Raw genomic sequence first — 27,657 nt, forward strand, 5'->3', positions numbered from 1 at the left:
ATTCTTATTACACATATACAGCACAATTTTTCATATCTCTGGTTGTATATAAAGTATATGACACCAATTCGTATCTTCATACATGTACTTTGGATAATGGTGTCTACCACAGTCCACCATCTATTGCCTTCTTCTGTCCCTTTAAATAAATTAGAATATGCTTAAAAATACAATTCATTCAATGCTTCCAATATCATTAATTTTTTGAAGGAGTTTTTGTTAGATAATTTATAGCCCTCTGAAGAGAAAAGAATAGTAAAGAACTTAGGTCAATAAATCACTGATTTGCAAGAAAAAAAATCTATAAAATATGTTCCACATTAATCACCTATTTTATGGATGAACAATCCAGAGAATGATTGTGTAAGTATTTAATTTTTAAAAAGTGCAGCAAGGTAAAATAAATGTTCAAAATAGTATCTTTTTTTAACCCCACAATTTCTCTTACACTTTTAAAAGTATTTTTCATGTATACTAAGTCTATGTGAAAATAAACAAATTCCATAATTTGGTTTATGAATCCAGTGTAATAAGAGTTAAGTCCTTTATTTTCATAATTACATGAATAATCCCACAAACCACTACATTTTCCTATTATTAATATGCTAAGATTCATTCAATAAATATTTATTGAGAACCCATTATGTGTCTTCTCTTGTTCTTGATGCTAGATAACAGCACAGAGAAAATCACACTCTTATGATGCTAACATTCTATCCGAAGTAGAAAGAAAATGAACAAGCAAATTATGAAGACAACGATTTCAAAGAATGACAACCACTTTGGATAAAATTAAGAAGGGTGATGGAAAGAAGAGTGACCAGCTAACAGCTGTTAGAGATCGAGGAGAACATCAGTCAGTCTAAATGACAAGAATTGTCAGACACAGACACACACACACACACACACACATACAAAAAATAAACAAGAAAACAACTTCAAGGATAACATTCTAGGCTGAGAAAGAAAGCCAATGTAAAAGTTTTTGGTGAGGAATATGCTGACAAAGTTCAAGGGCCAGCAGGGAGGCCAGGAGATGGAATGGGAAGGGCTAAGAAGAAACCAAGTTCTGCACTGCTCCATGTTGGCTAGATACAATTCTATCTCATTTAAATTTTAACCAGAAACTTCTAAAAATTTCAAACAGAGTGTATATAATTTTGTATACTGTTTTAAAAGAACATTTTGAATGTGGTATGGAGAGAGAGTTGACTGAGAGAAAGACAGGAATCAAAGGAATTAAATTTCTCATTAAGGTTTGCTCTGATTATACTTTATGGCCAAATTTAATGTAAAAATAATAATAACTATACTATAGGACTACAAGTGTTCTTTTCCATGCTTAATTAAAATGCAGAGACTGGGACCTTACAACAGGGAACTCTAACTCATTAAATTCAGGATAAAGCTGGAAAATCTCATCTGCATTTTTATCAAATTCTCTGGATATTTCTAATGAAGCTGATTTTCCTTTAGTTCACACTTGAGAAACATCAATTTTGACTAATGAGCTTAAAGTTTTAGGGAACTATAGAGAAATTTGGCTTGTTTTACAATGATTAAACCAAAGCCCAGAGAGATTCAGTGCTTGTCAAGGACTGATCTCCTTAGGCTTAATCTAACTCCAACTTCTCATTTGAGGTTTCTTCCAACCCAGGGTCTGGGACACAAGGGTGAGAAAATGAAAAGAGACCCTGTGTGTGATCTGTAGCTTCTGCAGGCTTCAGGGTAGTGTTTGGGTGTTGTTTGAGAATTAAGTGCACAATCCATAGAGATATATCCTGTCTTTTAAAATACAATAAAAATAAACCTTTCATACAGAAATTTGTGTATCATAGGGAACTTGCACATATTATCTGCATCTCTGAAAATCTCCATGAGATAAATAGGAACTATTTTTCACATTACCTAGACAATCTAATGGAAACCATTTAAATTGTTTAAGTCAGCTTTTTCACTGCTGTGACTAAAAGATCCAACCAGCACCATTATAGAGAAGGAAGAGTTTATTTCAGGGCTCACAGTTTCAGAAGTCTTAGTCCATAAAAGGCTGCTCCATTCCTCAGGGCTCCAGGTGAGGCTGAACATCTCGGTGGGAGATGGTGGCAGACAGAAGCAACTCTCATCATGGTGATCAGAAAACAGACAGAGAGTCCACTTGCTAGATACAAATATACACCCCAAAGCCATGCCCCAATTCCCACCTCCTCCAGCCACAACCTACCACTTCAGTTACCACTCAGTTAATCCCTATCAGAGAATTAAATCACTGATTGGGTTAAGACTCTTACAACCCAATCATTTCTCCTCTGAGCCTTCTTGTACTGTTTCACGTGTGAGCTTTTGGGGGACACCTCACATCCAAACCATAATAGAAACTGAACTCAGATAAATTGACTACAGTGGAATTATGGCATAGACATAATTGATACACCAAAGCTCAATAGGTACAATTTAGCCAAATGAAAAAGAAAGGAATCTCCTGGAACAGTGTAGGCTGAGTTTTCCAGTGCACTCAGTGAGTACGGGCACCAGGGCAAGCAAGTAGTCTGCCCTTACTCCAGCTCAGGTCTATCATGCTTCTCATGGAATAAGGAATAATCAACTCTCCAGCCTGTATGGGAAGCTAATGTTTAAATGCATGCATGCATACACCTCATTTTCACTACACCCAAACACAATTACTGCCTCTGATGTCTGCCCAACAAAAGAGAAATCTGTTCCAACAGGAACCTGGGTATGTTGGACTCATTCAGAGATGTTGAGCTGATTGACACTAAGTAGGTGGAGCCTAGAGGGGGGTGGGCTGCTGGTGGAGCCACACACACACTTCCCACCTGTTTACCCAACTGCCCCATCATAACACAGAACATTCCATCCAGGTCATCAAGATCTGAAAGAGGGAATATTTTAAAGCCTACAAACGCTGAAGTAAAGTCCCAAAAGGACCCGTAAGGGTAATTTTGAATATGTAGAATTTTGCTTTCTGCTTTGATTTTTATAACTTTCCTGCTGACACCAAACAAAATCAGCAGGGCTATCCAGATATCAGGATGACCAAATGAAAAATTCATTTTTTAAGGAAAATGGGCAATATCTACAAAGGCCTTTTTGAATATTATCTTAGTTTGGATTCTCCAAGAGGCACACCTGGAGCAAACAGGTTATATGAAGGTGATCCCAGGAATCACTAGGAAGGGAGATCCAGGAAGAAGGAAGCCAATACCAGGAGTGTCCATGAACAGGATACTCCTGTGGGAGACCTCTGGGAAAACGGGAAGCACCAATCTCAGGGTCTTCCCACCAGAGGGGCAAGGAAGCTGGGGTACTTATCTATTAATACCTATTCACTCACTGATTGAAATTAGACCCAAGGTTGTACTTTTTCTGCCAGTCTTGAAGGGTCAAGTCCATGCTACCAGGGAAAGCAGAAAATAGCAGGTGCTTACAGAAAGGGGCTAGAAGATGCAAGAGAACAGTGGAGTTTATAAACACATAAGTGAAGCACTGAAAGCACTGTATCTTTAATATAATAGATGACAGCGACTAAAAATGATTTATAGAAAACTCTTGATATATAAGATGATCATAAAGTATGTAACCAAAAAACAGCAGGATACCAGTAGGCATACATTTTGGGGAAAAAATAAAAAGAAATAAAGTATATCAAATGCATCTGTATGCTTAGATATAAATTGTAAGAAACTACAGCAAAATAGTAGCTATTTCTGGGAGGCTGGACTACAGCTTCTTTTAATTGCCTTCTTTGTGAATATTAGTATTTCTAAATTTTCCACAGGAAATATCCATTATATTTGTGAAAGAAGAAATACTTTTCAAAATTAGAAATGGAGGCATGCCTTCATTGTGGTACTTGTCTAATTGCAAAGGATTACGTGGTGAAAATAAAGCTGAAAGAACAAAATGTTAGGAATGAGCACTATTGTGAGCTGCCCTTGCCTCCTGTTCTGGACAAACATGATCAGCATTCACCCACTCAATAGTACATAGGGGAAAGTAGAATCAGTTAATAGCTCTTCCAGTTAAGAGCAAGAAAAATGCATTACCCTGCCTCCCTGACCATTGCTGCAATGAGTAGGAATGAAACTGAGAGAGAAATACAAGTATTTATAAGATTGATATGCAAAAAGAAAACAAAGATTGCTAATGAAGTTCCCTGCACCTGACCATGATGGGAAGGAGTAGTGCCAAGTGGTCAATTATATACAGAGAACAACTGACAGGAAGAAAGACTGAGGAAATTAGATCCAAGGAGAGAGAGGGGCTACCCAAGATAAGAACTTATCCCCAGAAGCCACCTGGTGAGATAGTCTTTTTTCTCTTTGTCTTTAATTCCCTCATGTTTTCTATCTACATGTCCATCTCTACTACTTCCTTAATAATTTCTTTGTTGGGTTTAATTTGTTTATAAGAACATCCAGGGATTTCTTAACTATAACCGTATTGTTTTTATCTCTATAATTTCTTTCTTTTTTTTCTTTTTTTTTTTTTGGTGTGGTGCTGGGGATTGAACCCAAGGCCTTGTGCACGCAAAGCAAGAATTCTACCAACCAACCTCTGTCCCTATCCCCTTTATTTCTATAATTTCAATTCTTTTTATTCACAAATGTGCTTGTTATTTTTTTGGTCTGTTGCTCTTTGTTTATATTTTCAATCCTCTCTTTTATAACCTTAAATATATTTATATTCCAGAATTAAATTTCATTTAATTAAATTATATTTTATAAGTTTATTTTCTGAGCCTGTTTTGTGATGTAATTTTTCTCCCGAGTCTCACTTATTGTGCCATATTTCCTTCTGCATTCTATGTTTTGCTTTCTTTTGTTTTGTTCTTCAAGGAGATGACATGAGTTCATACATCTTGTAACTTTATTAGGCTAGAACTCCATTCAAGAGGATTTGTGTTTGCTTCTGCTATGTGCCTAGGGCCATGCCCGTCTGGGACTGTTTTGATTTCTATCTGGAGAATTTTTTATACTACCCAGAAAGTGAGAATTTGGATGCAAACCCAAGAAAAGGCCAAGGTATGTTAAAAATCTCAAGGAAATTCATGTAACCTCTATCCATCAACTATGTGTAAGACACATAAATCTTTCTCACCTTAATTTGCCAAAGGCTTTGTGTGTAAATTTATTTCTAGTGCATTTTTGCATTTATGGGCTGCTTTTCCACAACCCAGATTTATATGTGAGGCTTCTTATAATAAAAGAAAGAAAAAGACCATACAGTTATCAGCAAAATGAATACCAAATTAATTTTGCCAGATAAGGTAACAATGATCCATTAATATCTTCACCAAATGACTATGAGAAATGAAAGTTTTATATACTAGAAAATTCTTGGTAGTTATGCTAATTGTGGGTGAAGTCTATACCCTGGATTATTCATGATGAGTCCATTAAGTATAGCCAGTTGTTCTCCTTGTACATCCAGAAAAATGGCTTCTAAATTAGACTTACTAAAATTACTAATATTTTAATCGTTTTTTGGCTTTGGCTGATCGGGAGCTCCAAAACAAACATCATGGACTGCTCAAAGGTAAGAAGCACTCCATCTGGGTATCTCCTAGACAGGGCCTTTGCAAATGAAAAATTTTTTCCTCCAGACTAGTCAAGATTCCCACTTTGTCAAATGTGGAATCCTTCAAGATAATTAAAAGCTTAAGTCATGTGGGTTCCCTGCTTATCTCCCTGCACTCCTCCTTTCACTTCATCTTTACACAGATTCCTTTCTTGCTAACCAGCTCATTGATATGCTTGAAAAGAGTATTTTAAAATATTTCCCCAGTATTTATAGTTGTTCTCAGTGAAACAAAAAATCATGATGTTCTGTTTGATAAAACCGAAGTAAAGGCAATATTTTGTAGGTTCTTTCTTTTTAGTGGTATTCAAAACTTTCATTGGAATAATTTCATTCTGGATCAACACAAATCAACATATATGCAGTGAGTATTAATTTGTCCAAGGGCAACCCAGTGGTCTTGAGTCTCTTCCTTCCATTGTAATAAACTTCTTTTTCAAAACAAGATAGTTAAAAATTAAGATGGCTGAGGCAGGAGGATCAGGAGTTCAAAGCCAGCCTCAGCAACTTAGTGAGGCACTTAGCAACTCAGTGAGACCCTGTCTGTAAATAAAATATTTTTTAAAAGGGCTGGGGATGTGGCTCCTTGGTTGAATGTCTGAACCTGGGTTCAATCCCTGGTTCCCCCTACCCCAAAAAAATGCTTTTGAAATGTAAGGACAAATTATAAAGTGCTTCAAGGCAAAGGACCCTGTCTTATCCATCTTATATTCCTAGTTCTGAATGAATAAAGAACTGAATGAATGTTTTACATGAACAGTACAGTTAGCTGTGTGTGAGGATGTGAGAATTACTCTAAGAAAGGTAGAGGCAAAAGAAAAGTAGGATTTTTTGTTTGTTTGCTTGCTGTTGCCATTTAGGTTGTGGCATGCATCAAGTAACTGAAGCCTGTTTAAAATGAAAATGTCTTCATCTGCACAGATAGTTTTAGAATTCCATAGAAATGGCCTCACATGAATCATTGTACTTCACTTTTTTGACTATTCACTGAAATTATTGCAGCAAAGACAAGACCTGTAAATAGTACTGCCAAACAGATGCATATTTTTACTGGAACTGAATAACCTTCTATTTCTGGACTTACTAAAATTTGTTGAGGCATTACCTTAAAGGAAAGGTAAAGGGAAAATGCCATCAGTAGAAGAAAAAGAAAGCAAGAATTCTCCTGTGACCCAACATTGGAGTTGCAGAAGATCAAACACAGCATTTCATTTCAAAGTAGGCTTTCTGAAAAACCAACAAAATAGGCAGAAATTACCATACATGAGTTCACTGAACGCCTTGTTTTTAAATTTATTATTGTTGGTTATTCAAAACATTACATAGTTCTTGATATTTCACCCTTTGATTCAAGTGGGTTATGAGCTCCCATTTTTACCCCATATACAGATTGCAGAATCACATCAGTTACACATCCATTGATTTACATATTGCCATACTAGTGTCTGTTGTGTTCTGCTGACTTTCCTATCTTCTACTATCCCCCCTCCCCTCCCCTCCCCTCCCCTCTTCTCTCTCTGCCCCCTCTACTGTCATTCATTTGTCCCCCTTGTATTATTTTTCCCTTTCCCCTCACTTCCTCTTGTATGTACTTTTGTATAACCCTGAGGGTCTCCTTCCATTTCCATGCAATTTCCCTTCTCTCTCCCTTTCCCTCCCACCTCTCATCCCTGTTTAATGTTAATCTTCTTCTCATGCTCTTCAACCCTACTCTGTTCTTAGTTACTCTCCTTATATCAAAGAAGACATTTGGCATTTGTTTTTTAGGGATTGGCTAGCTTTACTTAGCATAATCTGCTCTAATGCCATCCATTTCCCTGCAAATTCTATGATTTTGTCATTTTTTTTCATTTTTTAATGCAGAGTAATACTCCATTGTGTATAAATGCCACATTTTTTTTTATCCATTCGTCTATTGAAGGGCATCTAGGTTGGTTCCACAGTCTTGCTATTGTGAATTGTGCTGCTATGAACATCGATGTAGCAGTGTCCCTGTAGCATGCTCTTTTTAGGTCTTTAGGGAATAGACCGAGAAGGGGAATAGCTGGGTCAAATGGTGGTTCCATTCCCAGCTTTCCAAGAAATCTCCATACTGCTTTCCAAATTGGCTGCACCAATTTGCAGTCCCACCAGCAATGTACAAGTGTACCCTTTTCCCCACATCCTCGCCAGCACTTGTTGTTGTTTGACTTCATAATGGCTGCCAATCTTACTGGAGTGAGATAGTATCTTAGGGTGGTTTTGATTTGCATTTCTCTGACTGCTAGAGATGGTGAGCATTTTTTCATGTACTTGTTGATTGATTGTATGTCCTCCTCTGAGAAGTGACTGAACGCCTTTTTTACTTTAAGTTCCTGTGGTCTTACCCATTCATTGGCATTTGACAAATATTTATTTCAACAATATTTTTGTATCATGTACTATTTGCCAGAAACTGTGCAAGCTCTGAGCAATCAGAAAACTCCCAGACAAATAAGGCAGAAAGATATATAAATATAATACAAAATAAAAGCATGTATTTTTCTTTGTCTTCACCTTCTAAATAAGTTATAAAATTATATTCAATTAAATACTATTTAATGATAAACATAGATTTTATTTCCCAACTCTCAGCTTATGCTTAGTCCAAAGTTATCTAACATGAAAAAGTGAAAATCTGGACCTGGAGGGAGAGAAAGAGGAAGACAAAGAGGGCAGGTGGGAGGAGGTAGAGAGAGAGAGAGAGAGAGAGAGAGAGAGAGAGAGAGAGAAGGACAGAGGGGTGGAGAGACAGAGACAGCGACAGAGAAATGAAACTGGGCCCTTGAAGTGAGTCCATGAGGGACAATCACAGTCTCTCATTTTCAGAAGTTAATGGCCCTTATCAAAGAAAAAATATATATAAATAAATGTAAAATCAATTTTCAATGAGCTTGGAAATTTCCTGCCTCAACATGACAACTTTGAAAAATCACTAGTAGAAGTGCTGTGATAGGAATCTGAAGTGTTCCCCAAAGAGCCACCTGTTAAAGGTCTGATCCAAGCTCATGAGACTACTGGTGGGAGGGGAAACCTTTAGGAGGTGGGGCCTGGTGGGAGGAAGTTAGGTAATTCAGTATGAGCCCTTGAAGAATGTATTAGGACCCAAGCCCCTTCCCCTCTCTCTCTTTGCTTCTCTGCCACCATGAGGAGAGCAGTTTAGGACCGCTATGCATTCCCTGCCATGAATACAATACACGTTTAGTCTTCCACTAGCTTTGCTGTAGATGATACCTCTGACACATGGGTTATAATGATAATGGTTGCCTAGGTTACTCTTCAGGGACCTGAAAGCCGCTGTTGCTGAAATCACTGGCTGTTCACTTGAGCCTACAGATGTTTGTTGAATGACTGGAAAGGATGAAAAGGCTTTGCATCTCTACCTTCATATTGTGTCTTTTTCGCCTTAATCTTTGTGTTAGATTTTACTCAGCACTGCACATGGACATGTTGATCATCTGAAAAGTTTTTTTTCTAGAACAATAATTTAGGGTCAACTTGACCTAGACTTGCCTACTCTCTTTTTTTTTCCTTCCCTCGAGGTTAAGGACACACACCAGCCATCATGATCAGAAATACCAAAATGTGAAAGGAATGATAAGAGGTAGCACCTGAGTTCCTGAAGGATCTCCATCTATTCCCAACAAAGACATCAATATTCCTCCCCTTTATTAGCCTATCCCTCTCTCACTGCTATCCTATATTGTAATCCCTTAAGCCCTAAAGTTAAAAGGCTGATTTGTGAGCAAAGCTTCCTCTTTGCCATTCTTTGGCCACTGAAGGAAGCTTTTCATTCCCTCCAACATTCATCTCCCAGGCATTGGGTTTTCTGTGAGCTACGTCTCTGAAACTGGGTTCAGTAACAATGCTAAGATGTTCAGTCATAGAACATGGCAGAAAGATGTAGAGAGGCACAGTGTGATGACAGAGAGATGCCATGAGCAGCCAGATAAAATACAATAGAGTGAGCCAGCAAACCAAGGGCCCATAGAGAATATAATATAAGAATATTTCCAGTTAATAACTTACAGTATCCTTGTTATCTTCTTGATTAGAGACTGGAATTTGCCTTTGGAGCCTAGTCTCCCTTAGTTTAAAAGAACTGGAGAAATGAGATCTTTTGTTATGAACATAAAATTTGAGTTAACCACCCATTGTTTGGGGGGATGACGGATCTGACAACACTTCCAGATTGGCAGGTGTTATAGTTTGGATACGAGGTGCCCCCAAAAGCTCATTAATGCAGGAATGTTCAGAGGTAAAATGACTGGATTATGAGATCTGTAAGCTGATCACTCCATCTTAGCTTGAACCAACTAACTAAATGGTAATATTGGCCAGTGGTGCGTGGCTGGGGGAGGTAGGTCACTGGGCTCTTACCCTGGAAGGGTTCTTCCTACAGTCCCTTCCTCCCTCTCCTTCTCTCTCTCCTTGCAGCCATGAGAGAAGCAGCTCTCATCTGCCAGGCCCTTCCACCATGATGTTCTGTCTCACCTTGGGCCCACAGCATTGGAGTTAGCCATCTATGAAATGAAACCTCAGAAACCACAAGTCCAAATAAATTTTTCCTCCACTAAGTTTTTTCTTGCCAGGTGTTTAGGTCACAGTGATGCAAAATCTGACTAACAGAGAAGGTAGAAAATACCTATTTGTATATGTTAGTTTAAAAAGTATCTAAGAAGCAGAGAAGCCTAGGAAAAAGAAAGAAGAGAAATGATAAGAGCCAGAGAGTGAATTTTCAAAGTGCATTTGGTTTTATTTTCAAAAGATATTTTCCCTGAGTACAGAATTCTAGGTTGGTAGGTGTTTTCTTTTCGATGATGTTTCCTGTAGATTTATAAAGCTGATGCTCTGGTGTCACCTCAATTATTCCTCATGAGAAAGCTGCTGTCATGCTTATCTTTCTTCCTCTGAGCATTATGCAATGTTTTTTTTTTTCTAACTGCTTATATAATTTTGTCTTTGTTGCTAGTTTTAAGTAATTTGATTACATTATGCTTTGGTGAAGTTGTCTTGGTGTTTTTGTGCTTGGGTTTGTTGAGCTTCTTCAATAGGTAGGTTGTCACCAAATTTTTCAGCTATTATTTTGTCAAAATTTTTTATGTATTCCTGTCCTTTGCATTTCCATTCATGACTTGGAATATATGTTAGATCAAATGAATTTCTCCAATGTTTACTTAATTTTTTTTTGGTTTTTAATTCTTTCTTCACTGGATGTTTCTTTTTGGATAATTTTTAGTGCTATTTTCAAGTTTACTAATCTTTTTCATAGGCCTAATGACACCATGGCATATTAAAACGAATTGAAAAGCATCTAAAAAACAGAATTTGGCTCTTAAGACATCTATATTAATACTCATGCCTACTTACAAGAAGTTGATAATATTGACTATTCTGCTCTTAAATTGGCAACATTAGTAAAAATAGACATATCTTCATTTATATGCATTATAAAGAACCCTGGATGGAATGGGATAAATTAATGAATTCCTGCTATAGACTGGGTACCAGCTAATGACACCAACCTCCTATGTGATGGTGGGAAGTCCTTCCTGTTCCCCTAAATCCCTGAAGATATGAACTTTCCTAGTAGGAGATGATGGAGGGAGATGATGTTGCCAGTACTGGTAATATAATTATGCTGTAAGACAGAGGCTATGATATTTCTAATTGTCAACCTAAGCAGTAATGAGAGGAAGCACCAGCCTTTTACACAAGCATGCAAAAGCATCTAAGTGGTATATAGAGAGGGTGATACCATGTAAACAGGCAACTGACAGATTTGTGTAAGTGAAAAACTGGGCCAAATAAATTAAGATTTGGCCTAAAATGCCATCCAATGCCTCTGAATTGCCATGGGAATTCCATGTTTAGGAAGTTTTTAAGAATTCAATATTAAGCTATAACCTGGAAGAATTTCCTTAAAAACATTTGTTGCACATCTCCATTTTATCCTGCATTTAATGATATAGCTACAGTGATCGGCGGGCAGCATTTATAACTGAGAGAAGGCACTATGCAATTAGGCTCCTGTTGTTGCAATGCCACTGTGGCACCACATTGGCTACTACCCATGTAAGAGTAAAAGAAATTGAAGTTAAAGTGTAAAAGACCGGGTATTGTAAAGTTTCTAAGCTGCAAAGCCTGAATTAAAATATAAGGGACCAGGTATTGTTAAGTTCCTATGCTACACCCAAAACCTGAAATTCCTGTAGCTGTTAAAACAATTCCCGGGACTGTCCAGTAGATAAATAACCTGGACCCTGTGCAGTTTGGCATGTAGGCATTCAGGGCCCAAACCAATCAGTTTGAATGTACCCCCCCTGCCCGCCCGACCTGTTCCCGCCAATGAATGTACTAATCATGTCTAAGAATTGTTGTTTGATTTTCCCACGGTGTATGGTGATTTGTTAAAGGAGACTATGATGTATGTAAAGTCCCCGCCCTCCCCAAAAAGTGTACTTAAGCACTGCTCAACCCCTGCTCGGGGCTCTGGGCCGCTCTCCCTTGTTGAGTGAGCATGGAGCCCCAGCACGCTGGATCCTCTATAAACCCCCTTTTGCTGTTGCATGAGTCGGTCTCTTGGTGGTCTCTTCCTCCGACGTTCGCAGGACCCTTACACCCATATTTTTACCAGCAAGCCTTCAGGTTTCTATGCTTGCTGTTATAGAAGAACTGTAATGGTACTACATTTCAATTCTAAATAATTGGAGGAAAGCACAAATTTATTTCCAGCTTACAATATGCCACAAGTCTTACTTCTGTACTCAAGAACTAGAATACAATGAACACAACCCTGTTTTAGGAAGGCTGCAAGAACACTGCATAAAATGATTAACTGTTTCTATTCTCCTACCTGTCCCATCTCATGGGGGAAGAAAAAAAAAAGAACCCTGGATGGAATGGGATAAATTAATGAATTCCTGCTATAGACTGGGTACCAGCTAATGACACCAACCTAGGACCTAGGCCATAGGCTGCTGGGATTTCAACTAACTGGATTCAGTTGCCTGCATTATTCAGAAATAAAAGAATATTATATAAAAAGGAAAAATAAATTCAATCACAGTTTGGCCCAAACTGGCCCTAATCTATCTTTGCCCTCCTACAAAAACAGTATAAATTATAGGAAGAAAAGTCCAGGAAGTATACACATATAGATTTAACCAGTCTCAGCCAGCCAGAGCTATGCTAGATTCTGGCTTTCTGACCTTTGCCAGTGCCACAGTTTTGGTGAAGGGCAGTGTAAGCTTTCATTCTCAGCATGAGATGATGGCTTCTAGGAAGCTGTATAGAGAAAAGAGCTTAGGCAAGAAATAGAGAGGTAAAAATAAATGGGAGCTTCCAAGTTTAAATTGGCCCTATTATACTATGAACATGTATTTTAAATTTTCATAAGTGGTTTTAAAATATATATTGGCATCTCGAATCTCATATAATTTTTCTAATAATTATATTCTTACCAAGTTTCTATGTAAAAATCTAGCTTTAAACGGTGGCATCATAGTTCCTAGTAGAAATCTTTTAATTATTCATCCTCCTACTCCATTCCCTCCAAGTAAGTACTAGATCACCTCTAGCTCCTTGCTATCAGAATCGCTGCTATGATGAACATCTGTGAAATATACCCTTAAGTCCTGTGTGAGAATTTTGTTTTTGGTGTTAATTTTCTCCTAATTGCCTTTTAATGTTCCTTTTGTTCTCTCTTTTTTAGTAATTTATTCATTCAAATAGTATAGCCTTAGTTTTGTTAAAATAGGCAGGCAGAGATATAGACTTGTGCAGTGGGGTGGGAGAAAGAAAAATAGGGCTCACTTTACCATGAGTGATTTGTTACCAAAGTCCTAGGCCAGAGACCAGACTCTGGCAATCCAGTAAATCAAGTCTAGCCACTCATTCCAAAAACCAAACTGGGAAAAAAGAAAAGTGAAAATCGTGAAAGGGACTTTTCTCAGTACAGCTACCCTGGGAGGTACATTACATTAGTCTTCAGTTATTCTTCCCTGCTGGGTGTTCAAGACCAAATAGATAACCAAAAATTAACCTCTTTCCTCACAACTATTAAGGTTGGCCAAGATTCCTCAGGGGTTACATTTAGGAGCTTTTAAGTAGTTTCTTGACTCCTTCAGCCTTTTTCTCCACCAGCTGCACCATCTTCCAAGATAGGTCAGAATTCTCACTGACCACATATGGCTTCCCTTATAAGCTTTAGGGACATTACCCTCTCCAATGACCCTCCTCTTTGCAGAATGCAAACTAGTTGGCCTCCTGTTCTCAAGGATACTCATAATCCTTCTGAGTTTGATGCTGGGGACTCACTACAGTTGCAGGGCCCTTAGAGTAGTTCCATCATGCCCCAGGTCCTAGCTGACCTTGGAAGATAAGGGCCAAAATATTGGCTACTTTTTCTGAGCCCATTTGTGTTCCTTGGCCTTGGTATCCAAGTCTCAGTGTTTATTCACCCAAAAAGTCACCAGGTTCTACAAGTCTAAAGTGGGAGTAATGGGTTGTATTTTAACTTCTACAATTTTTAAAAATATTTTAATTTTATAATTTTAACTTCTACCATTTAATTTGGGTATTAGTATTGGAAATCAACATCATATCCTTTCTGCCCTGTACTGATGGCTTATTATCTCAAATTAACTCAGGTTATGGTCATAAGTTGTACTTCTATAAAACACTAACAGGCAACAGTTATAAAGTTTTACAAGGAAAATATAAAATGAAATTATCAAGGGAAAAAACATTCAGTTTTTGTAATAGTTCTGAACTAAGTTCTGCTTTTTATAATAACACTAATGTAACTTTGATGTCTATTTAGCCTCTATAAAAACCCATAATTTGTCAACTCAATCACATACAAATTTTTTTTATAAATTCCATTTTTTAAAAAACTTTTTTATAACCTTTAAATATCTTTTACAATTTACCTAAACCTTTCCTTAGTTTTGCATTATAATCTCTTTCTATTTTGGGATCACAGTAATTTTTGCAAAAAAAAAAATTATACTTTTGAACAGCACTTTAAAGGAGCTTAATTTTAGCCTACTTTGGGGCTATCCTAACATTGAGGGGGCAAGATACAATGAACACAACCCTTATCTGAGAGGAGGCTGGCCTTTTGACAAATCATAACCTGTTTTACACTTGAAGCTAATATTTGCTCACTTTCTAAACATTATTCTCTTTAGAAGTATAAGAAGACAGAGTTGTCATCTATTGTTTCCTGAGACTATTTGAATATCAGTTAACATAATATCATCACATTTGAAATGTGAATAAAATAGAAAGGCAGAGAGAGTTCTTAACTTCTTTCTTTGTGGAAAAAACAATGGCAAAAGGTTTCCAAGTTCCACACTGCCTGCCTTTAAACAAATCAAGCTCTCTTTATTATCTTTCCAAAAGTCCATTTAAATTACCACCACAGGGTAAAGAATAACATAATTATTCATATACAACTTATCGATAACAGGTTATTTTACACAGTTAAAAAATATTAAATTACATAAATCTTCATCTAAATTCTCTGTTTTTATATACGTCTGAGAAAGGCTATCACTGCTAACAATTTCAGTTTGAAGAAACTAGCTTGTTAAAGTGTTCTCCTAAGCTTTACATTTAGAAGGCTTACACACTTGAAGAACATGAATACATTAAACGTACAGAAAAAATCCAGTAATAATCAGCATCACAGTTACACATCTATCCCCATGTTAATTTAGTTTTAACTTTTCAATCAAAATTCAGAATCATGGCTCCATGGGATAAGTATAATTGAGGGTCTACATAGATTACCAGCACAGATAAACAAAGGATAGTTTTAGACCTCTCATAAGAAACCATGCTAATGATCATAAATAGGCTTATTACCTGATGTACAAGTACAACTCATATATAAAATAACAAAATGCTTAAGCCAACAGATGCAGGCCAAGTACAAATGGCCTAAACACCAAAAGTTTCACTGACCGTTATCGTATGCTTAATATCCAGAAATTATATTGAATAAGAGAGCACTCCCTGGTCACACTGCCTGTATGAAACCTACACAGCTTTAATTCTACAAACATTTACATAATGTTTAAACAACACATAGGCAAATATATTTAGCCTTCAGAAATATACATATCTCTAGTCATAATTATTTAGGGTGTCAAATACACTATAATAATCTAAAAATAATAGTTGTTTATTTAACTAGAATTATGAAGTGATTATTTAAAACAGACAGGTACTTAAACACAATATTTTTAAGACTTAGTTTCCAAAGTAATGAAATCTTAACAGATGCAAAAAATTATCTTGATAAAACATAAAAATCTTAGTTCTTTAAACCAGTTATTTGTAAATATTATAAGAACTTTTAAGATATCCTTGTTATAAACAAAGATAATTAGATTCTGATTTTATATTGGTACATTAATTTTTGACCTTAGTCAAATTCTTACATAACCATAACCATGTTAATTATAGCCAATTTAATCACACATACAAATTTCCTACAATTTATCTTCCATAAACGTTTTGTGACTTACTTAGACCCTCTACAACTTGTATACAACATTAGTTTTGTCCTCTTTATTCCCATCTTGGACTTTAGAGCAAAAATATTACTTTACCATACAAAATACATTCTCCAAAGAGATGTCCTCATATTCTTAACCTTTTTATATATTTTTTCCTACTTTCCCTTTTTGTCCTAAGTTTATATATTGAAACAATCCATCCAAAATCTTTAATTTACACAATGTATTCCTTTTTTCCAATACAATGAAATACTTTACACTTTCCACAGTATTTTAATCAAAAAAGTTTAAATTATTTGTATTTTTGCACATAGAATTACAACTGTTATTGAGAATTTTAACTCCTAGTAACCTTGTCTTTTAGTGAAGACTTAGAAACAAAGCAATCTTACACTATTTTTTCCATATACAATTTATGAGAATATGGCTGGGCACAGAGGCACAAGCCTGTAATCCCTAGCTAGGGAGGCTAAGTCAGGAGGACCACAAGTTCAAAGAGAACCTCAACAAATTAGCAAGGCCCTAAGCTACTTAGGAAGACCCTGTATTGAAATAAAATATAAATAAGGTCTGGGGCTATGGCTCAGTGGTTAAGCACCCCTGTGATCAATCCCTGGTACCAAAAATGAAAATTTTTAAAAGGACACATTTAATAGACCAAAATATATTTTTTTCTCATTAGAATTTAAGAGATAAAGAGTATGTGGATTTATGTTTAGCAATTGATGCTTCAGTATTTTAACTCACAAATGACTCAGATATTTTTCTTGAACAAATACATTTATAAATGTTTATCCCATTTATTTGAAACCTAGTTTACTCATTTTAAAACTATATTTAGATTACCCATGAAAACCAAGCTATCAGACAAGCATGGTTAATATTATAAGTTATTATTTCTGCCAAAGAAAAACCATAAAAACAATGGATGTTGTACTATAAACATCTTAACAGAGACAAATGCAATCCCAAATGACTATTAACCTAAGCAAAAATTGTGTGGTTTTTTCCTTTTCTTTTTTTTTTACTTAAAAAAGAATCTTTATGAGATATAATTCACATACTTAACAATTTAAGTTGTACAATTCAGCAATTTTTATGCTCTAATTTCTCCCCAGGATCCTATACCCTCCCTATCAGCCTTAAGTAACAATTAGCTTCATTTTTGTATATGTAGATTTTCCATTTCTAGGAATTTCTTTTTTTAATTATTTTTTTATTTATATATGATGGCAGAATGCATTACAATTCATATTATACATATACAGCACAATTTTTTCATATCTCTGGTTGTATATAAAGTATATTCACACCAATTCGTGTCTTCATACATGTACTTTGGATAATGATGACTATTACATACCACTATCATTTCTAAACCCCTGCTCCCTCCCTTCCCCTCCAACCCCTCTGCCCTGTCTAGAGTTTGTCTATTCTTCCTCTGTTCCCCTTCCCTACCCCAGTATGAATCAGTCTCCTTATATAAGAGAAAACATTCAGCATTTGTTTTTTGGGGGTTGGCTAACTTCACTTAGCATTATCTTCTCTAACTCTGGGAGGTGAATAGAGAGCCTACATCTTGGGAGAAAATTTTTACTCCTCACACATCAGATAGAGAACTCCTCTCTAGGGTATATAAAGAACTCAAAAAGCTAAACATCAAAAAAATAAATAACCTAATCAATAAATGGGCCAAGGAACTGAACAGACACTTCTCAGAAGATAATATACAAACAACTAATATATGAAAAAATGCTCATTATCGCTAGCAATTAGAGAAATGCAAACCAAAACTACTCTTAAGATTTCATCTCATCCCAGTCAGAATGGCAGCTTTTATGAAGACAAACAACAATAAGTGTTGGCAAGGATGTGGAGGGAAAAGGTACACGCATACACTGCTGGTGAGACTGCAAACTGGTGCAACCAATATGGAAAGCAGTATGGAGATTCCTTGGAAAATTGGGAATGGAACCACCATTTGACCCAGCTGTCCCTCTCCTCGGTCTATACCCAAAGGACTTAAAAACAGCATACTACAGGGACACAGCCACATCAATGTTTATAGCTGCACAATTCACAATAGCTAAACTGTGGAACTAACCTAAGTGCCCTTCAATAGATGAATGGATAAAAAAAATGTGGCATATATACACAATGGCATTTTACTCAGCAATAAAAGAGAAAAACTGTGGTTTTAACAGGACTGAACTTTCAGCCTATGCTGCTATAATGTTGCAGCAGACCCCAGCTGCCTGCCATGCCTTCCTTCTAGGTTTTTGTCTCACAGATTCAAAAAATGAAATCCATGGATGAGGAAGAATGAGCATAAAAAAGTAGAATTTATTCAAATGAGGAGAGACAGAGCTTCTGCAAGGCAAGTGGGGACCAGATAGGGGTTGCCATTTAAGTGCACTGGTCTTAGGTACTACAAGTTACTGCACAGCAGCATTGAGCAATATCTATGCTAATCAGGTCTTGGAAAAGTGTTCAGGCTATTGATTCAGCCTCTGACTTCTAAACGACTATCCCCTCTTAGCCTTTGAGATTCCACTTTCCTGTAACTTCCATTTGAGTCTGTCCCCTTGAGTCTTGGCTGCAAAGTTTGGAGTATTTCTGATTATTTTCATGGAGTCACCTTTACATTTGGAAAAACAATGTCTTAATTGTGGTGCATTACTCTGACTGCCTGACAGTTTTACTATCTATCATCTTACTCTTTAATAACTTTTAAAGATCTTTTTATTTTTATCTTACCTACAAATTTAACTTATTTGCCAAATATTTAAGTCATATGAGTTAAGACCTTTGAATTTGTGTTATCCTTAAATTTATGAGAGCTTATTTATTTATAAGCCAATTTTGTACCAGATGGACAAAATATATAATACATAAAAATAGAAAATAAGATTTTTTAGCTTTAGATTGATCATTTGACAGTTTTTTTAACTTGTCTATTCCTATGATTACTACAGTCCTAAGCAATCCAAGATCTTATATATGCATTTCAAAGTTATAACTTGGTTAAAACAGCAGATAATTTGTATCTCAAAAGGCACAAAGCTAAATATCATTAAGAGGGTGAAGGCAAAGGCCCAATGGAATCAAAAGGTTTACCAGGTGAGGCTTGTTAATTTGTTAATACAGGACTGTGAATATCATTACCTGTTTTAAGAACAATCAACCAAGGCACCCTTAAAAATGGAAATTTCTTTTGTAAAGCTTTAGGATTTAAAAAAAAACAAACAAAAAACATGTCTTGGAGAACTATCTAGTTGGTAAATCCTTCTGACCTAACTTGCTTTATAATCAGAGATAGCCCTTCAAAGAGTAGGGCAAAGGGCACTTTCTATGCACACCCAACCTGGACAGCTTACTTAAGTTTTCCAAAGCTTTTTTTTTTTTTTTTCCTAGCTTTAATTTACCACAGGCTTCAATCGTTTTAGAAATAGCTTGCTTTTATTTTTACATTTCCCACTGTATCAGAATTTAGAATGGCTGTTCCAAAACGTGTATATAATTTTTATTTAGTATATTTTATTGCTCAAGGACTCTAAATCAGTACTCAAGAAAACCAAATTAGGAAGATTAAACGTACATTTTTTAAGTACTTGCAAGTTGAGGTGTGGTAATCATCAAACCTAAAACTAGTTAGAGTACCAGATGAGGTTGTTCTCCTCCCTTGAATCTATTTCCCATTTTAGTGGAGCTGCCCTTTCTCCTGACATTATAGCATTCTGAGCTGACAGACTTGAGTTTGGGACTAAAGGGGGCAGGCAAAGTTACAATGATCAGGAGAAAGAAATAAAAACTAACAACACAAATCTACACAATGGAGTGGCAGAGGGAAAAAAATGCTAGCAAACAACATTCTGACAAGGGTTCTGACAAAGAATATCCAAAGTAACCAACTCAGAATAAACCAAAAATCATCAACCATTTCCAGGAGAGACTGTCATTGCCAGTCATCAGAATGGATTTTTTTTTTTATTTTTGTTTTGCCTTTATCAAGTCAGTCATCATAAACAGACTAACACCCAAACTAAAAGATAACAGAACACATAAAACAATAACATGAAACCAAAGTGCACTTCCAGGTACTTAGGCCATGCTGAATCTTTTTTCTAGTCATAATTTTATAGTTTTAAATACACACAGTCAAAATTCTCCCTAGGGGCAATGACTGGCACAGAACTAGCACTTTCCACTCTTAATGCAAATCACGACAGAGATCTCACCAAACCAGCCTTGTTTCTCTGGGTACCTGACATCCCTTCCCTGTTAATTTGCACCACAAAATCACAGAATCCAAACTTCCCTGTCAGACAAATGGCAAAATCCCAAGTTGGTTCAAAAGAACTCTAACTGGCTCAAAAAAGCCCCTTCTGCCCAAAGTGGTACAAAAGAACTCAAATTGGCTTAAATGAGTACCAGACTAGGAAAAGGAAGGGGCAGTCCCAACATGCCCTCAGGGGTCAGACTTCAGGGCCCAAGAAGTCCAGAAGTGTGTTTCTCAGCTCCCCAATAATTCTGAAAAGCAGCTGGTACCATCCTGGAGGAAAAAGAAAGGGAGAGACCCCAAAATGAATGTACACAGGTCCCTGCTTTTTGGCCCTCTTCGTTTTAGGGTCAGCTAGCTGCCAGTTGCTAATGTCCAAATGGCTTGCTTTCTCCTGCTCCAAGCCAAAGCTGTACCTGAAATCCTAGGCCAGAGAAGCCTGATTTGGGGATTGGGTAAATCAGGTCCAACCCCTCTCCCCCCAAATCAAAAAGGTTGGAGGCACATGGCCAGACCTCATTTATTGGATACCCAAAGAGAAGTCTCTGGCCTAGGATTCCAATAACATATCAAAAAACCACTCCACTTCAGTTTGGGGAAACCCAGCCCATAAACCTGCCTCCTTCTGGGTTGGGTACCTTCTTCAACTGGAAGAACCAGTGAAGCCAGCAGAAGGGGCTTTCAAACGTCAAAACAGAGGCAGAGCCCTGAAGCACTGTCATTGGAAGCACCCTGATTCACTGTAGTTGATATTATGATTTGAAACCCCAACAGATTTTGTTCATATATTAATGTCAAATCACCAACGTGGTGAATCCAACGCAGGCACACTGAGCCATGACGTGGAAAACAAAAAACAAACAAACAACAAACAAAAAAACGAAATCTACCCAATCGCTCTACAAATGGGAACTTTCCAACGTCACACAACCAGCGCAGGTGCACTGAGCCCTGGCACAAAAACTGCTGTTTGCTCCCAAAATGTAATTGGTGAGCAGGGAGATTCCCAGACCAAACTTAAAAACCTGCCAGGTCGAAAACTCCTGGTGGTTTCCTCTCTTGAAGGTGACCTGCTCCAAATGGAATAAACTTTCTGTCACACTAAATAAACTGTTCTTTTAATAAGTCTCTTGACCAAAATCTGTCTCTCAACAAGACGAAAAGTGAGGAGTGATATTACCCAGTAACAGTTGTAGATTTTGCAAATGATTTAACCAAATTTGTCATTTCTCTGTTATTCTAGTCACAGTGTTAGGATACAGAACCATAAAGAAAATCTAAGGATGCTTGCTCAGTTTATCTCTAGGACTCAAAAGGAAATGTTAAGGGAGGACCTAATCCACTCCCCAGTAGACTAGTTTTGTCAAAGTGTTGGGTTGCAACAACATAATCTAACTGTACAACAGTAACCTGAAAATGGAAACAAGAGCCTTAACAATAGTCATAGAGATTGAAAACTCTGGGGTTCCCAAGGGTGCCCTTACTAGAAATGTGGCTTTGTTTCATTGCCCTTTAAAAAGCCACTCAAACATCACTCCTTGATACTGAGCCTAGTTAGGCATATAAATAATTATGTATTATGAGCCATTAAGCATCAGAACGAGGTCAGCCAGGGAGACTGAGTGCATTCATTATTGTGAGTGTCCAGGGAGTCACTAAAGTGGATTTCAAGGGAGAAAACACAGAGCTGCTGCTTTCAAAACTAAACTAGGAATATTTCAAGATATTAGAAAATAATACATCAGTGAACTTCCGAATGCTAAGATAATTCTAAATCTTTTGAATACTGATTGGAAAGCAACTTAATGGAAGCATTTACATGGAAATGTTGAAACATAGATATGTCATCAGGTATTACTTCTGTATTAAACTAAAGCTATCCATTTGCATCTCCTTTTGCAAGTGGACACATTCCTAATGCAAGGAAGAACCACCAAATTGACCTTGGACTTTGCCTGTATGTCTTTGATTAAATGAAATTTTAATAATGTGGTCATTTCTCTTCTTTGGTTTCATTTCTCACCAAAGAAATACAAATCCTGAAAAGGTTAATGTTAGCTCATTCTGGCTCTTAATATAATTCTCTGCTAACATTTCCATTTTCAGAAAGTTGCTATGTCATATTCCTCATATATTAATAGCAGTGTGCTGTTATGACACATGTATGCATGAGACATGTATAACAGCAATATATAGACACAAAGATGGAGATAAAAATAAAGATGAAAATACATAAGTTTCTTCTGCAAAGATGGAACAGCATTGAAAGTCTTTACCTAGTCCCTACATTAAGACTCAATCATGAGCAAACTATTGTTCTCTGACAATAGGCATCCTAACATCTTGTGAGACAGAATTCTAGCATTGTCAGAATGAGTTGGTTGATTTTGATTATAATAATATATAGCCATCAGAGGCTATTTTGGTGCTTAAAAAACCTTAATGTTAAATAGACTATTGATAATTCATCTCCCTCCCATAACTTCTAAAGGTTCTGATTCAGTGAACTAAGACCCTTCTGACAAGGTGGAATTAAGTGTACCTATAGAATAGAAGTCACACATATTAGGACGTATATTCTAATGAACAACTTTCCAGTGGGCATTATTAGGGAAGAGCAATAGTTAACATTAAAAAAAACCACAGGAAAATGTTTTTTTAATCATGGATTTAGAAAAAATAAAGTTGAAAAGAACTGTGAAACAAGTAGAACTTAACATGTATTGATCCTCTGCAATGTGCTTTGTATTAAAAGCTTTCACACCAGATATTTAGGTTGTCTCATATAATTTTCACATCTTCATACCACAGAAACATGCATCTCGTTTTTTCCCATTTTTCAAATACAGATAGTTTGAGGTCGTTGTGACTACTCCAAGCAACTTCATGCTAATGCTAATATTCTCCTCGATAATGATAATAGGTGTTATACAAGGTTTTGGAATAATATGCTGCAGGGCCTAATCTTGGACCCTCATGGAGGAATGCTCATCTTGTTCTTTGTGCAACAGGAAAGTTCTAACATAGAGGTATGTTTGGGGACAAAGCGCTGTCAGAACACTGACAAGCACAGTTTCCTTGCTCCTTTGACAAGAAGTTATTCCCCTGTTGGTGTAGGATCGGGCTACGCAGCAGTTTCTAGACTCCTGGTATCTTGATTTCTGTAAGATATATGTATGTGTTACCCCTGGCCTATCATGATTGTTATATGTAAATAGGTACATACCCACTATAAAAATTATTATTGCTGCGCAATAAAGTAGATGCTGTTCTCTGAAACCATCTCCAGAGGGATTTCTCTGATGTCTCTGCATCCTCAAGCTCCCTACAGTCAATGCTGGAAGGATAAGCCCACCCAGCAAGAATAGAATTGAAATTTCTGGAAATCCTCTCATTCATACTCTCTCCTGCCCCCCTCCCCACACCCTACCCTGTCCCTCTGTGTATGTCTTCCATAACACACACACACACACACACACACACACACACACACCTCCATCACTCCTTCCCTTCCTCCTTTCTTCTCAATAGACAATAGAGCAAGTAGAGACAGTAGTGTATTATAGTTATTTTTTTACTTACTTTTCAGGAATAAAAAATAAAAAAGTTATTTTTTAAAAATAAAAAAGTTCCAAAGATCTATAAAGAGAGGCACAACTTCTACTACTCATATTTCAAAAGATGTAAAGCATAGATAGCTCCAGGCCTAAATCCACAGTCTCCTAACACCAGAGTTAATCAAAAGATTCATAAGCTTTAAATAAGATCATAAAAAATAAATAATGGCAGTCAGAAATATGCCTACCAAATGTATTTTTGATTCTTAGTAACTTGTTATTTGGTCAGAAAAAGAGCAAAGAAAGAGTCCTCTGTTTCTATTGAAGGGATTGAAAAAAAATTAAAGAGTAATAAATAATAAAATTTACCTTTCTGCTAATGTGAAAGTTGAGAGGCTCCATCTTCATTAAGGAAGGTTTCATTAGAAATTGTGCAGGTTATTCTTTCTCAAGATTTTGACTTTCTCAATTACTCCTTTTCTCTCATAATGTCAATCTCCTTCCCCCACCACTAATTCCTTGCAGATAAGTATGCCCGTCTCCTCCACCCTAACAAGCAAAGGCAAGCAACTGAATCCCCAGTGATCTTTTCTCCTTCCAGGTCTTTCCCTGAGCATGGTGTCCTCCATCGCCAAGCTTCTCAGAGCATCAGTCTCAGCCACTGCTTCACTTCTCTGCAAGTTCACCCTCAGTCCTGCTGGGAAATGACATATTCTTCACCTCTCACCGGAAGCTCTTTTCCTCCTCCTCTCCCGTGTTGGTATTTTTCTTACCACTCTGTTCCTACTTAATCTCATTGTGATTTCCTCATTTTCTAACCCCTTAAATATAGATATTCCTTAAGTCTGTGTCCTTGGACACCTTCTTATTTTGTTCCTTGTGATCTGGGATGAATTTCCAATTGTAGGATATCAAAAATATTGAACTAATATATTCCCACCCCCCCAGAAATCTGCCATTTTCTCCCCCATATTATCTAATGACATTCATATTGCAGTAGGATGATTCCAGCTGCTATAATGGATGGTCTCTCAAAATCTTAGGTGCTTGGCACAATGAAAGTCAAGGCTTACATATATATAGTTCAAAATAGAGATTCCTCATCTAGAGGCCACTCTCTGCCAGTGTGATTCAAACACCCAGACACCTTCTCTCAATGACTCTGCCATCTTTAATGACTGTCCTTCAAAGTCATTTAGCATGTCTTCAGTGAGCCATTAGAAGGGAAAAAAAGCACAGAAAGTTGGACAAAAGTGATTTTTTGGTCAGTTCTGAAGTGATGCATATCACTTCTGTTCATATTCAATGAACTAGTACTCATTACATGGCCACATATTAAGGAAGGTATATTAGTTAGCCTTGGCTGCCTAAGAAAATACTATAAATTATGTGGTTTAAACAACAGAAATGTATTCATTACAATTTTGGAAGCTGGAAAATTCAAGACCAAGGTGCCAGCTGATTAGTTTGTTGGTGAGGGCGTCTTTCTGACTTGCAGATGGCCAGCTTCTCTTTGTGCCTTCACATGGAGATTGTCTTAGGAAAAAGAATTATCTCTTTTTCTCTCCATCTTTTAATAATCCAATATGGTCTTTTTTAACCTTACTTTCCTCTTAAAGATCCTATCTCCAGACACAGGCACATTGCAGTTTAGGATTTCAACATATTAATTTGGCAGGACACAATTGAGTCTTTAGCAGGAGGTTAGGACATACAATTAAGTGGTATTCACAAGAAGAAGAGGAGATCAGTGTGACTTAACAGGCTTTACCGTATTCTACCTTTCTACCCATCAAAAATCGACTCTACTCTTCTTTCCACACAGAGCCCAAGTATTCTCTCCTTAAGGCATAGAAGTCAACATCCCATCCAATTACTGAATCCAGCTCTAAGTCAAGGGGGTCTGGAAGACACATGTTTCTTCCCATCAAGTATGGAAATGTTGCTCATGGTTCAGTGATTTGTAACATAAAAACATAAGTTGTTTGACCTCCTCAATACACACACACACACACACACACACACACACTCACACTCTCAGTCACATCTACCATGTATGGTAAACAGAGGCACGATAAACACAATGTCACAAGCCGTCCATGGCCTGTGGGTGGATTGTGTTGCACATAGTAGCCTCTTGAGGGGATAGGTCTGGCACTGGGAACTCCCTGTCAGGGACTGATCACAAGATGCAGGTGAACCTCCCCCTCTAGCTCTGCCTAAGATCCCACACAGCACCTAATATGGGTTTGACTTGCCAAGATGTCAATCAATCTGCTGACCAGAAGACATCATGAAGCAAGACTCCACCCTTGAAACCCTATCCCTGTTCCTGATGTCCCCAGCTATAAAATAAAGGAAGTAGGCTCAGTCTCTCTTTCCAGTGTGGAAGCTTGTCCCTTAAGCTCAAAGAGCTGCCCTGCCCTCGATTACAAAATTATTTCTGTGTTGTGTGATTTTTCGCTGCCTTCTTCTTAGTTTAATGTTGCAGCCAGCCTGTTTAAACCCAGTTTGTCTTGTCTACGCAGGTTGTGGCAGAGAACAATAAACATTTTAATTTGTAAAAAAGAAAGGAATTGGAGAAAGAATCACTAGTCTACAGCAAGGATGAAGTGCTTCCAGAAGGGAATTATGAAGACATTCAGTCCTGGGGATGGGCAGTTTCTAATCAGGTCCTGATTCTGCTCTCTGTGGTGAGTTCCCTTGCCTGTTGTTCTTTGTGTAACCTGGCTTCGCCCTTCAGAAGTTTCTTCCCTGTGCATTATCCTCAATGTCCACTTCTGAAGCGAGGGTTTAGAAGCATGTACTTGGGGGTGGGGGGTATAGGGCTTTTGTGACTGCTTCCTACCCATGTAAGTTTATGTTTCGATGGCAAATGGTGGGACATCTGCAGTTGAAGGGAGAGATAAAGAGTGTCCACGTGCTTCTGCCCTTTTCAACGTTTTATTCACTCAAATCACTCAATACAATTTCACTCTATAGGTTCTTAATCAAGAAAATGACAATCCTTAATGCTAGGCACTGCAATAGACATAATCAATTCACAACAAACAATTCTAGATTAATTCTAAGCACTGCAAGCACAGTCAATCATGACAGGCTCATGACAGACATTCCCTCTGCATGCTAAGTTTAAGTATCAGATCAAAAGTCCCAAGCCTTAGGCTTTAAGTCCAGCAGATGCACACTCACTCAGACCTTGGTGATCAGATCAGGAACCAAGGCAGGCTTCTCCTGGGGTGGAGCTTACAGCTGGCTGAGGAGGTGGTCATAGGGAGAAGTCCTGTTCTCACCAGAGTCAAGAGGCTGCTGTAGAGTTTGAGAGAGGTGAGAACAATGCAGAGGATCAGGCAGATGAGAAGAGTTGGGGTGTCAGTCCAGATCCTCATCACTTCTCAGGCTTGTGTGCATCAGTGTCAGCTGGCTGAATGTCTGCTGATGTGCTCCATCATTTATACCAAATTTTGGGGCCTTTGACTCCCCTTTCAATACTTATCAGTTGCCACCCTGCGGTTAAAACCTTCTGGTCTGGTGGTCTCCACCCTGATTTTCTCGCCTTTCCCTTTTATCAGGTGAGGACTGCCTGCCAGAGACTTCACTCTGACTTTATCAGGGTGGGAGAAAGTGACTTTCTGTGCCAGAGGGCCATACTGGAGGGCTCCTTTAGGCGTGC

This window comes from Marmota flaviventris, chromosome 7, assembly GCF_047511675.1.
Source record: "Marmota flaviventris isolate mMarFla1 chromosome 7, mMarFla1.hap1, whole genome shotgun sequence".
Classification (NCBI taxonomy): Eukaryota; Metazoa; Chordata; class Mammalia; order Rodentia; family Sciuridae; genus Marmota; species Marmota flaviventris.